The following is an 11,097-nucleotide window of genomic DNA, read 5'->3' as shown; positions in this document are numbered from 1 at the left end:
CCCGAGCCCCACTGAGGTGGCCCCTGGACCTTAACTGCAGAACCCCAAAATTCCGTGGCTGGGCACAAGCACCCGGGGAGAGGCTCAGTCCTGCAGCTATCCTGGGGAGCCCACCACACAAACAAAAGGCTCACCTGGCTGAGACCCACAGCTGCTGTTGCTCAGAGCGACCTTTCCTTTGAAGGCGGATTAAAAATCGTCCCTCCAGAGCCCCTGAAGTCAAAGCGCCCCTGATGGGCAGTGGAGAGACATCTATAGCAGGCCGCAGTGAGCCCAGTACTGTCGGAATGGTCCTTCACCCTCGAGGTCTGGCAACAGAGAAACGAAGACTTCGGATTGCATGATGTAGAACTCTTTCTGCTGGATTCTTAAAGGGCCACGCTCCAGCTAGTCACCAGTCACTTGGGATTAGAAGTTGAATTTTTCCTTCTGGTCTTGAATCAGGCAATGGAAATCTATTCCTGTGAAAAAACTGACTCAGTGTGGAGTCAATGAACACATGTGTGAAGGCAGGGAATACACCCACAGGACTGAAAACGAATGCCCACATTTGCCACTTAATTGCCCAACTAGGGCTGGAGCTATGGGACATAGGGAAGGGCTAATGCACTGCTGGTGCCATGTCAGGGTTCAATCCCAGGCATCGCCTAGTGTCCCTGAGGCAGCAGGAGTAATTCCTATTTGCAGAGCAGGACAAACCCCTGAATATTGCCAGGTGTGTTTCTAGAAGTATAATGATTTTAATGATATTATCTTAGCAGATTCCTCTAAAACAATAATGAGTATATATATTTTTTAAATGTTGTGATTTGGGGGGCACACCAGGTCACTCTCAGAGGTTATTCCTGGCTATGCACTCAGAAATCACTCCTGGCTTGAGGGACCAGGCGATCAAACCATGGTCTGTCCTATATTAGTACTTGCAAGGCAAACGCTCTACCACTTGTGCCATTGCTCAAGCCCCCTCTTTTAAACATTTTATATATTCTCAGTGTCCCCACTAGGCCATGTTCATATTCACTCTTCCTTTTTGCTCACTAGTCACTCTTGGTAAGTAGTGTCTGGATGGGACCGGGATTCGAACCACCATTCATCTGCATGCAAGGCAAACACACTACCTTCATGCTATCTCTCAAGCCTTCAGTAGTAACTCCTAAGTGCCAGCAGATAGGACCCAAAAATCAAACAATACCCCAAAAGATAGATAGGGGAGGTTAAGTAGCATTCAGTTAATAACAATGGGGAGCCCATGTGAACTGATGCTTTTTGACATTTATGTCTGTATAAGTTTTAGTTTTGTGTTTTCTTTTATTTTTGGGCAGTGACAAATGAGAATTGAATCTGTCAATCTGGACAAGAACTCTGTGCTAAAATAAAATAAAGTTATATGAATAGTCCCCCTCATTAAGAGGAGTATAACCCAGTGTCTAAAATGGAAAAATGTATCATACAAAGAAGAAAATTATCTGTCCAGAGCAGACAGATGAGAACTCAGAAGCAAAACTGCATACCAATAATAAAAATTGGCAATATTAAGGAATGTGCCCATTGTATTACTGAAGAACAATCATGAACAACGTTATAAGGTATTTTAAAGACGTTTTAATTAATAAAAATATAGTATAAAATGTAGGTGTCCATGTATAGCAGTTGGAATTTAAAATATTTCTTGGTAATTTCACTGGATGTTAGTTGAACCTGCATATGTCCCTGGATATGCCCCCTTGTCATGCCGAATATAAATGGAAAGAGTCAGGCCTTTGCAGGGCGGCTTAGGATAGTGACCAAGCAGGGTCAGAGATATAGCATCAGAGAGATGCTGCCTGCTTTGTATCTATTCATTTCTCTTTTTCTTTGATCCAACTCTCTCTATGGGCAACTGTGGCTGGTGAATTCCACTCACACTCTGAAACCACCAAGTGCTGGTGACAGGCCTCAGACACGAGGAGGAATTAAAAGTATACTTAGTGTTTATTTCTCCTCTTCCTTCTCGTTTCACGTGGGCTGCTGCTATATGCTGGCATCCTGGGTGGGCACAACTCCCTACATCGCAGCTGGGCCAAAAAGACCCCTGCTAACTATATAATAAGTGTCCTGAGCAGGCTTGGCCTCTCAGCCTGCGGCCTGCAGCCCTAGAAGCCTTGGGACTCATGTTACCCAGAATTGATTTCCAGTATTTTGTTCTATTAAAAAATGTACATAAGAATGTCATAACCATCTTTATAATATATCCAGTATTTCTGGAAAAATTCAAAGTAAGGAGCAGATGATATGCTGACTTAGAATTAATTCAAATGGTGAAAACAGGGGCCAAAGGAAAAGGGCAGGAATAGGGCATTTGCTTTCCATGCAGGTGACCGAGGATTGACCTGGATTTGAAACCCAGCAAACTGTATAGTCCCCTCAAACCAGGAGCAATTTCTGATTGCAGCTCCAGAAGTAACCCCTAAGCGTCACCAGGTGTGATCCCAAAACAAGAACAAAATCAAATTGTAAACACACAGATTGCAAAATACCTAAAATCAAATGTTTCCTATCAATGAACAGAGCAATAGAGGCTATGTTATTCAGAAAGATCTCTGTGAAAGCAGGTTCTGTCATCCTAGTTTTTCAAACAGGAACTTTCCTTCAAACACATCAAAGGATAAAGTAAAATCTCATGCTTCAAACAATCAGTCATAGACATTTCAGAGAAAATCTGCATAATACCTCAATTCTTGTTGAATTGAGCATATTAGATTTTCACGTATTAAGATACAAAATAATTGAAATCTAATGAAAAAGTTTACCCCTATAGGAATTACAAAATTAACAAATGCTTCCCGATAGTCGCTGCAAGTGCACAGCTCTCATGATGGACTGGACATGGAGAATTCTTTCTGCACTCCCTGGGCACAGGTAAGAGTTACTGTGCCTGAACTGAGAATGGAACTAGGTCCACTCGGAGGAGTCCTTTAGTCGTGTGTCTGTCCACAGGTGTGTACACACAGGTGCAGCTAATACCAAGACAGCTAGTGCATTCTAGCGATGAGATGTGATACCTTGGTTATTAGTAAAGATTGGCAAGGCATCTGTTTATGGATCAGTTGACGGATGTTGTCCAAGATCCATGGACTAAAGTTTGTTGGATTTGAGATTTAAATGCTTGTCAGCACGTAGAACTTTGTAGAATAACTGCCCTTTTCAGGCCGTAGCTTCTGTGGTTTTCAAGAAGGCTGCCAGAAAGATTAGTCAATAGTAGGCAGCTTTGCACCATCAGTGGGGAATTGCTATTAAGACTTAAGGGATCACAATGACAATGATAGTTGGAAATAATCCCTCTAGACAATAACTTTCCTGAAAGGAAATAAAGTGATCAGCATGATATACATTCAGCAACAACAATATTGCTAACCAATATTTTAAATGAATGAAAGGAAGTGATAAACAGAAATATATATCCGCCCCAGTGGCAGGCAGGGGTTCCGATGGGAGTGAAACTGTCTTCTTGGATGCCACTGCTGTTCACATGGGGTAGTAGCTACAGATTCTGGGTGCTAAGAGCAGGAGGTGGGAATCAGGACCAGGGACTTTGGAAAGAAAAGCTTCTCTCCAGAAACCCCAGCACACAGAGACCTCAGAACTTATTGGTACAAGCAGCAATGGCTGCTGATTGGTGAATCTTGCTCAAGGTCTGACTACAGAAAAATTAAAAAGTAGATTATTCTGATATCAATCAACTTCCAGCAGGAAACTTAAATGCCATGCTCCAGTTATTTAACAGACATTTCCTGGCCTGGAACTGTAAATCTATTCCTATTCAGAAATGGCAGGATCAGTTTCAAAGAAACAAAGAACAGACCCATCTTTGGGTCTTATTTAGAGCACAGATTGCAGCCAATGAATATCTGTAAAACCAGGGTAATACCCACACAGAACTGAAAGAAAATGCCCATATTTGTAACAGCTCAGGAGATTATGAGCAATGTTCATCCCTGGATGCTATTTCCAATGCTTTTTTATCTGGTAACTGGACATCCCAAAACTTAAAGAAAATTTTCTGAGGCCAGGGGCTAGATAGATAGCATGGAGGTAAGGAATTTGCCTTTCATGCAGAAGGACGGTGGTTCAAATCCCAGCATCCCATATGGTCCCCTGTGCCTGCCAGGAGAGTTTTCTGAACGTAGAGCCAGGAATAACCCCTGAGCGCTGCCAGGTGTGACCCAAAAACCAAATAAATAAATAAATAAATAAAAATTGCACGAATGAAGAACATTTTTGGGCCGGAGAGGTGTCGCTAGAGGTAACGTGTCTGCCTTGCAAGACGTAGTGTAGGACGGACAGTGGTTTGATCCCCTGGCGTTCAATATGGTCCCCCCAAGCTAAGAGCAATTTCTGAACGCATAGCCAGGAGTTACCCCTGAGCGTCCAACGAGTGTGGCCCCAAAACCAAAAAAATCTCTGAGGCCTTAAACATGGTCATGGTGTTATCCTGGAATTTTGGGTCCTGAGTGGCCACTGCTACCCAGTCCTGTCCAGCAGGGAAGATCCTGTTTGGGTTCTCTAGCAATATCATCCACATATTCCAGTCTGGGGAGCTGTGATCATTGGGGCATGACTTCAGAACACTCTAGTCTCAGTTTTTGTTTCACACCCAGCAGCCTTCAGGGATACTGTTGGCTTTACGCTCAGAAATCGATCCTGGCAGGATTGGGGGGGACAATATAGGATACTTGAATTCAAAACACTGTCCTTCTGCATGCAAGGCAAGCTGCTTTTCTCCATGCTACCTCTCCGGCCCCTACTCAAGTTTATTACAATTCATATCACATTGGTACAATAGCATTAACAACATAATGTTGATATTCTAACAGTTTTTCGATGTAATATCTAGTCCAACTCCTAATTCTACTCCTTACCCTTTACTACTTCGTAATATCATTATTCTAATTTCAATGCATGTCATTGTATAGTACTGTATTTTTATTTTTATATATTACACTTGATGAAATCATACATGTGTGACTTCTGTGATACATTGAACATGACACTTGTAAATTCATTTAGGTTGCAATGAAAAACAAGGACCTTTTCTTCTCACATGTAATTAATATTAGTTCATACATATATGCTAAATTTTTTCATTCATGAACATTTGAGTAGCTGACACTCTGAACATTGCAAAAAGCATTAACATAGGTTCTCATAATTTTTAATTTTTTTTTAATTTTAACTTTTGCCTGACGCATTGTAATTTACAGCATTATAATGAAGTTTCGTTATCCATATTCTAAAATCACAGATCACACTAAGGTTTAGTTTGCACCTCCATCACACAAGGACCTCAAAATCCACTCCCCAAACGTCTGGCTACTCAATTCTATAGGACCAAGTCGATCAACTCTCCCTCTATTCCTGGTGTGCTGAGTTCTGTGATGTCTGAATATTGTTTAATTAACATTACTTGGGCGGTGTCCAAGAACTGAATGTTATACTCTTAATTGAGAAATGTACAGATTGTTTTAATTGGTTCTGAAATAGGCAGCATTACTGTCAGAACGAGGGAGGGCTATGTATCAAGATATCTACATTTGCTTCTACGTTTTTGAAACTAGAAACAATTGGCTTTCAGACAATTGAAGTATTTTTTTTACTAGCCCTGTATACTCTTCAAGGAGTCTGAACAGGGATTTATTAATGTGTGCTTTTTATTTATCTTGGTTTTTGGGCCACACTTGGTGACAGTCAAGGGTTACTTCTGGCTATGCACTCAAAAATATTTCCTGCTTCGAGTTCTATATGGAATGCTAGGGATCTAATCAAGGTCCATCCTAGTCTGCAATGTGAAAGAAAATGTCCTGTGACTCCAGTTTTAATATGCATGCTTTTGAAATCTATCTTCCCTGCCACTCACCACACTCCGTTAACAGCCCTGTTCAGCTGTTAGCTTAAATGGTGAATTTCAAGACTCCTATATACAACTCAAGTTTCAGATTTTGTGCTGCACAAAGGATGTATATTGTGAGTGATTAACTCTATGAAATATGGTATCAACTCAAGTGGCAGCTTCATGCCCAAATGTAGGGCATTGGACCACAGGTCCTGAATCAAAGATTGATACAGACAATAATGCACACCTGGTAAGGGTGATGAGGAACTCCCACATATAAGAATTCTGTATCTAAGTTGAAGGAAGCTAAGTCGTGGAGAATGACTGAGTTATTGCAAAGAAAAACATAAATATACAAAAGAAAACGTCTTATTTACCAGGAGATATATTTCCTTTAAATAATTCATCTTAAACATCTTGTGTGTATCCTTTGGTGTGTGATGAGAATTGACCTCTGACTGAAGCCTAGCCCACATTCCCTGCAAGCATGGGGCTTCTTCCCTGTGTGTGTGTCATCTGGTGTTTGATGAGATGTGACCTCTGACTGAAAAATCGCCCACATTCCCTACAAAGATAGGGCTTGTCTCCTGTGTGTATCCTTTGGTGTGTGATGAGATTTGACCTCTGATTGAAGCTTCGCCCACATTCCCTACAAACATGAGGCTTCTCTCCTGTGTGTATCCTTTGGTGTGTGATGAGAATTGACCTCTGACAGAAGGCTCGCCCACATTCCCTGCAAACATGGGGCTTCTCCCCTGTGTGTGTCATCCGGTGTTTGATGAGATGTGACCTCTGACTAAAACCTCGCCCACATTCCATACAAACATAGGGCTTGTCTCCTGTGTGTATCCTTTGGTGTGTGATGAGACTTGACCTACGACTGAAGCCTCGCCCACACTCCCCACAAACATGGGGCTTCTCTCCTGTGTGTATCCTTTGGTGTGTGATGAGACTTGACCTCTGACTGAAGCCTCGGTCACACTCCCCACAAATATGGGGCTTCTCTCCTGCATGTATCCTTTGATGTGTGATGAGACTTGACCTATGACTGAAGCCTTGCCCACATTCCTTACAAATGTGGGGCTTCTCCCCTGTATGTGTCCTATGGTGTCTGATAAGACATGACTTATCTCTGAAGCCTCGCCCACAGTCCCCACAAATATGGGGCTTCTCTCCTGTGTGTATCCTTTGGTGTGTGATGAGATGTGACCTCTGACTGAAGCCTCGCCCACATGCCTTACAAACATGGAGCTTCTTCTCTGTATGTGTCCTAGGGTGTTTGATAAGATCTGACTTATCTCTGACGCCTCGCCCACACTCCCTCAAAACATGAGGCTTCTTTTCTGTGTGTGTCACCTTAGATACAATAGTGAAACCATTTCTAGGCCTCACATTCTTATCTCTTAAAATTATTATTATTCCTAATCCTTGACCTATTTTACCTGTGTCCTTTAGATTTAATGTATGCCATGTGTTACTTTTTTTCTCATTTGAAATCCCATTTTTATTAAAGCTCCCTATTTGGCAATAAGATAATCTAGATAAGGCTGCTGAAATTTTTTTATCTAAATGTATGAAGATTTCTTTGTGCTTTTGACTTTCAAGTATGTCATTTCTTGTTTTGTCATTATAAGAATTAGAATTTCTGTGCAATTGGTTCCGATTACGTAGATAGGATTTCTCTGATGGAGCTTGCTCTTTGGCCAATGTTCCTGGGAAGATCCAAGAGGGATGACTTGGGTTCATGTGATGATTAAGAAAGTTCTGATCGAAGAAAGTCCGTGAGCCTAAGGGACATGGATAGATTTCTGACTGTGGTTCTGCTGAAAGAGAAAGATTTTGGTCAGAGTTGAATTGACAAGGCTGTCTAGATCATAGCCTATCTCCTGCTAAATTCTGTTCCCCTGGCTTTCCTTATTTTGTGAATAAAGCAAGATAAGACTCTATATTCTTAAATATTCTAATTTCTTTGTTTGGAACTAGAAGGTATATGCAGAGGTGCCCACAACTTATTCCTTGCTCTGGGATACAGGATCACTCCCTGCATGCTGGTCTCTAACAGTTCGTTTTATCTTACCATTTATATTTATTATGACTTAAAAAGTTAACAAACTCCATATTCAAAATCTTTTATTAGTTTTTGGGCCAGCATTAGGGCAGTGACTAGGAGCAGGAGAGGTTCTGCACCAAAGACCTGGGAGCACGACGCCCCAAGTCCAGGGACCCCATTTCACACAAGCCCACAATGTTCTACTCCCAATCCAGGACTTGATTCCAGGAGCATCATCCCACACTCACCTGCAAACATGTCTCTTGGTAGCCTCTCCAGGATTCCATCTTCCAACCAGGAGATCAGCACAGGTTTCACCTTGCAATACCCTGCCCAGAAAATCATTTTATGGAGTTAGATAATGGGAAAGGGGCTAAAGCCTGTGTATGAGCCTGAGATTCTATTGTAAGCTGACAAACCATGGAACAGATGAAAAAAGAGCTTTGCTCTCAATATGTATGTTTGCTATAACACAGATGAGATCAGGGTGAAATGAAATCAAGAGTCTAATTGAGGGGGGCCAGAGAGATTGCATGGAGGTAAGGTGTTTGCATTTTTTTAAATATGGAATGAATTTTGTGTCATCCTTGCGCAGGACTCATGTTTATCTTTCTGTATCATTCCAATTTTAGCATATGTGCTGCTGAAGCGAGCACAGGCGTTTGTCTTTCAAGCAGAAGGTCAGTGTTTCGAATCCCAGCATCCGATATGTTCCCCCGAGCCTGCCAGGAGCGATTTCTGAATGTAGATCTAGGAATAACCCCTGAGTACTGCTGTGTGTGACCCCCCCTAATTGAGGGTGCTGTATTATACAGTGGAAGGATGAGCAAGCACTTGGCTCACATGCATTTTACCTGTGTCCCCCAGGGAGTGAGAATAGCCAGGAGTAAATGAAAAAAATCCGTGTTTCTTAAACAGAGGAAGCTGGGGGTTTATGGTAATGAGCAGCAACTGTCCTGCAACCAATTTCATCAGCTCTCTGTCTGAGTAGAGAGAGGGAACCTTTGATCCCTCCCACAAACTGTTCATTCCCCAAAGCACTCAGATGCTGTTTCTTTTGTGTGAGGATATTTCCATTTAGATCATGTATTCCCAGGCATATTGGACCTAGCATTTCTTTTTTTTTTTTTTTTTTGGTGGTTTTTGGGTCACACCCGGCAGTGCTCAGGAGTTACTCCTGGCTCCATGCTCAGAAATTGCTCCTGGCAGGCACGGGGGACCATATGGGAAGCTGGGATTCGAACCGATGACCTCTTGCATGAAAGGCAAACGCCTTACCTCCATGCTATCTCTCCAGCCCCGGACCTAGCATTTCTTTCTCCCAAAATATATAATAACTTAAAGCCCATTTGAGCAAAGGAAGGAATTACTTTGAAATACTTATCATAATCAGAAAATGTCATGTGTTTAGGGGAAAAAAGCATGTAGACCTCTAGACGCATTTTATACAATCAGTTCCATAGATCAATTTTTAAACACCCTGAAACTTCAGCATTCTAACCCATTAAAAGATAAATACAAAAACTAAGGAAGACTCCTGAAGCTAGGAATATGGAGAGAAATCCTGGCAAATTTCCAAGTCGACCTATATGCCTGGACCTTACAAATGAGGATCTAAAATAAACACTTAATGTTTTAACAATGAAATAAAGAAGTGACTAGCCAGCAAACTTTAAGAAATCTAAAGCAGGGAAGAAACCAAGAAAAAATAATCTAAAACTGGACAATTCAACCAACACAAATGAAACTCCATACAAATGAAACCGAAGGACTGAAAAACATGTCAGCAAACCCCCATGGCTAGAATTACAAGATAGAAAATCGGCTTGACAAATCTGAAGACAAATTACAAACCAGAGCTGATTAAAGAAGTCAAAATGAAAGGAGAGCTGGGGGGGTGGGGGGGAACAGTGGCACAAGCTATAGGGTGTTTGCCTTGCAAGACCCGAAGCCCAGGCAAAGAGCGGACCGGGTGAGTCCCCTTTCCCCACGTGGGCGCCTAGACCGGCCAGGGTGAGTCCCCTTTCCCCACGTGGGCACCTAGACCGGCAAGCCCCTTTGGGACCCCAAGCCCAGGCGGAGAGTGGATCTGGTGAGTCCCTTCCCACAGGTGGGCGCCTAGACCGGCAAGCCGAGCAAGCCACTCTGGGACCCCAAGCCTGAATGGAAGGCGTTCTTGAATACAAAGGACGGACAAACTAAGATGGCAGCTCGGGATACCACACGAGATACCATACCTAGCCGGTATTACAAGATGGTCCCGAGAATACTCTTTTTTTTTTTTTTTTTTTGGTTTTTGGGCCACACCCGGTAACGCTCAGGGGTTACTCCTGGCTATGTGCTCAGAAGTTGCTCCTGGCTTGGGGGACCATGTGGGACACCGGGGGATCGAACCGCGGTCCGTCCAAGGCTAGCGCAGGCAAGGCAGGCACCTTACCTTTAGCGCCACCGCCCGGGCCCTGAGAATACTCTTTAATATACACTTTATCTCAAGGTTACACCTTTTTTTAGGAATTGAAGCATGTGACCAATCAGATCACCGAAGCAGTAACTGCGACGTACAAACATAAACTACAGGCTCTACTCATCGAATACACTCAAGCAAACTAGCATTCCCTTGCTACTTTCTCCTCTCTTCTCACTACTTTCTTTATTTTTCTTCTTTTCTATTCTTCTCTTTACTTTTTTCCTTTTCTCTTCCACTTTCTTTCTTTCTTTTTTTTTTTTTTTGGTTTTTGGGCCACACCCAGCGTTGCTCAGGGGTTACTCCTGGCTGTCTGCTCAGAAATAGCTCCTGGCAGGCATGGGGGACCATATGGGACACCGAGATTCGAACCAACCACCTTTGGTCCTGGATCGGCTGCTTGCAAGGCAAACACCACTGTGCTATCTCTCAGAGCCCTTCCCCTTTCTTTCTCATGTATTTTCTCTTTTCTCCCTTCCTACCCCTACCATATACCTTCCCCTTTCCCCCTTTTGGAAATCCAACTATCCCTTCACCCCTCAATCCCATCTAGACCTCCCACCATACTAAAACTCTTCACCCTCAGTCCTTAATCTATTAGGCATCAAGATTGACCTCCTACCTCAACGAACCAGTACCCAGCACCCAAGAGAAGGGACACCCAGTCAAACCCACACCTCGTCACACCTGCAAGAAAAGGCAGCCAACTCCCCT

General features: G+C 42.8%; 1 pseudogene; it reads right to left on the bottom strand.

Moving 5' to 3' along the window:
* Positions 1–8,477: 8,477 nt before the first annotated feature.
* Positions 8,478–8,575, bottom strand: LOC126000662 (uncharacterized; annotated as a pseudogene).
* Positions 8,576–11,097: the final 2,522 nt, after the last annotated feature.

Source organism: Suncus etruscus (genome assembly GCF_024139225.1).
Source record: "Suncus etruscus isolate mSunEtr1 chromosome X unlocalized genomic scaffold, mSunEtr1.pri.cur SUPER_X_unloc_7, whole genome shotgun sequence".
Classification (NCBI taxonomy): domain Eukaryota; kingdom Metazoa; phylum Chordata; class Mammalia; order Eulipotyphla; family Soricidae; genus Suncus; species Suncus etruscus.
The sequence above is the reverse complement of the archived record's forward strand: the minus strand, read 5'-3'. Positions and strand labels throughout refer to the sequence as shown.